Source organism: Misgurnus anguillicaudatus, chromosome 6 (assembly GCF_027580225.2).
Source record: "Misgurnus anguillicaudatus chromosome 6, ASM2758022v2, whole genome shotgun sequence".
NCBI classification, from domain to species: Eukaryota; Metazoa; Chordata; class Actinopteri; order Cypriniformes; family Cobitidae; genus Misgurnus; species Misgurnus anguillicaudatus.
Window position 1 is genome coordinate 9,814,659 of NC_073342.2, and position 3,109 is coordinate 9,817,767.

Below are 3,109 nucleotides of genomic sequence, written 5' to 3' on the forward strand. Positions count from 1 at the left end.
ACACAACAATTTAAACACAACTTTTTTTAGTGCTGGGCAAAGATTAATCGCATACAAAATAAAAGTGATTTTTTTGCATAATATATGTGCGTGTACTGTGTCTAATAATTGTGTATATTTAACCACACACACATTCATATATTCATTTCATAATTGTTTTACTTATATATAATTGTTTTTAATTTATTTTTAATATAGAATATATAAAAATATAAATAAATATATATAAACATGTAAATGTTTCTTAAATACGTACATGAATGTGTGTGTATTTATTTATACATAATAATTACACACAGCACATACTCATATATTATGCCAAAAATCACTTTTATTTTGTATGCGATTAATCGCGATTAATCTTTGCCCAGCACTACTTTTTTTAAGTTGAATGAACTCAAAATTTTAAAGGAAAACACCACCGTTTTGTAATATTTTACTATTTGCTTACCTCAACTTTACGAATTAATACATACCTATCTTTTTTCAATGCATGCACTTAATATTTGTACAGCGTGTCTTGAATGTGTTAGCATTTAGCCCAGCCCCATTCATTTCTTAGGATCCAAACTGGGATGAATTTAGAAGCCACCAATTTTTAGACCCTATTTAAAGGCTTTTACATGAGTAGTTACACAAGTAATGATTTTTCTGCACGCCGTGGTCGAAGTGCTGCAAACTAAGTGCTCTTCTGCCATACAATATAGTTATCATTTTTTATCCGCTTAAAAAAACACCACGTTTTATTTTGTGTCACCATACTTACTCGTGTAACAGTCTTTAAATAAGGAAAACATTGAAGTGTTTGGTGGCTTCTAAATTCATCCCTGTTTGGATCCTAAGGAATAAATGGGGCTTGGCTATATGCTCACAATGCGCTGTGCAAAGATTAAGTGCACGCATTGAAAAAAAAGGATAGCAAAATATTGAAAAAGTTGGTGTTCTCCTTTCAAGGATTAGTCCATTTTCTTTAAAAAAAATCCAGATTATTTACATCCACAATGTTGATGTCTTTCTTTGTTCAGTTGAGAAGAAATTATGTATTCTGAGAAAAACATTCTAGGATTTTTCTCATTTTAATGGACCCCAACACTTATTAGTTTTAATGCAGTTTAAAATTGCAGTTTCAAAGGACTCTAAACGATCTCAAACGATGCATAAGGGTCTTATCTAGCGAAACGATTGTAATTTTTGGCAAGGAAAAAAAAATGCACTTTTAAACACCAACTTCTCGTCTATCTCCGGTCCTGTGGCACGCCAGCGCGACCTCCTGTAATTGTGTGATGACGTGGAAAGGTTATGTGTTACATATATGAAACGCACATTTGCGGAGCATTTTAAACAATAAACTGACACAAAGACATTAATTAGTATCATTCCACATACAACAATGTTGGAATGGTCCTCTTTCGCCACACTTGTAAACACTGGGGCGTAGTTTCACATACATCATCCGTGACCTCTTGACGTATTACGTGAGGTCGCGCTGGCCCATCACAGGAGTAGGACTAGAGGAAGATGAGAAGTTGTGGTTTAAGAGTGCATATCGTTTCGCTAGATAAGACCCTTATGCCTCGTTTGGGATTATTTAGAGTCCTTTGAAGCTGCAATTTTAAACTGCATTAAAACTAATAAGTGTTGAGGTCCATTAAAGTCCATTAAAATGAGAAAAATCCTGGAATGTTTTCCTTAAAAAAACATAATTTCTTCTCGACTGAACAAAGAAAGACATCAACATTTTGGATGATGTGGTGAGTAAAATATCTGGATTTTTTTTTTTCAGAAAATAGACTAATCCTTTAAGGCAACCAGGTAACTTACTTTTTACATTTGAACCAACAGTTTTTATTTACATTACTGTAGGTCAGCAGGTAGAGCCCTCACTTTTTGAAGAGACAATCATTTCAGTAGATGTTACTGAACTCAAACACAAGGCCCTTCAGAAATGCATCTTTGGTGAGTTTAGTGAGACTTTGTGGTGTAGGAGCGACACAGAGACGGTCTGATTGATGACATGATCTGTCTGCAGAGATCTGTACGATCGGCTAAGGCAAGATTAGAGCCAGAGACTTAAAAAACTCTTTCTGTCTGTCTTTCTACATCTTAAGCTTTATAAATCTCTTCTTTTGGAATGCCAAGCATAAGAACAGTCTGTCCTCACGATGAGGTGTTTACATTCTGAAGGGCCCTCCAAACTCGCTCTCCCCCATCCGGCTCTCCCTCACTCTGTGCAGGAGGACAAACCACTGGAAGTCAGCGAGGGACTTGGATGCGGTCCAGTACAAAAACAGAGACAAATACTGTAGCACAAAGTGTGCATGTGCAGAACAAAAGAAGTCACGTGACCAGTGGAATCACAAGACCGATCGAGATCACACCTGACGTATGACAGACGCATGCAGGGAAAAGCGCTTGAGCGGTAACTCTCACATGATGACGTCAGAAAGTAAGTGCAAGCCCTCTCTGTTATTGCAGTGAGAGGTCAAGGGCACCATGTTCCCAACAAAAATGGAGGAGAAACGATTAACAGGACTTTCACAGCACGAGAGAAACATGGAGAGAGCTGAGGGGGTCTCAAGAGATCCAAAATAGCAGAAAAATGACCTTTTTCCTTACTGTGTCGCTGAGAGCATCTCCAAAGCTCCTAAATATAGTTCTCTGGGAATTTTTGGGAGTGAATGGAAAAACATGGGAAATCTCCCTCCACGAAGAATTCGGTGTTCTTCACTGACTTGACGAAGTTGTTCAAACAAAACAAAATGCAAAGTAATGCCGGGTACACACCAAAAGATTGTGTGATAGACCACAAACATGAAAATAAAAAGATATAACCGTTAGATTTAACCATTTTCCTTCTATTGTGAACACAGGAAATCTCGCAAAATCACACAAGACTTCAGAATAAACATGGCGGATGATATGCAGGAAAAAAATAGTTTCGAATGATTTTCACAGAAAATTCAAGAAAAAAAGGGTTTGGGTGAAGTCGTGGAGACAGCGGGAACATGGTCTGTACAAGTTGATTTTGCATCAACTTCATTTTGTGCTACGCCACCCAGGTGAAAAAGTAGTGCATATCCATGTACTTAAAGTGCTTCATTTTCGCACA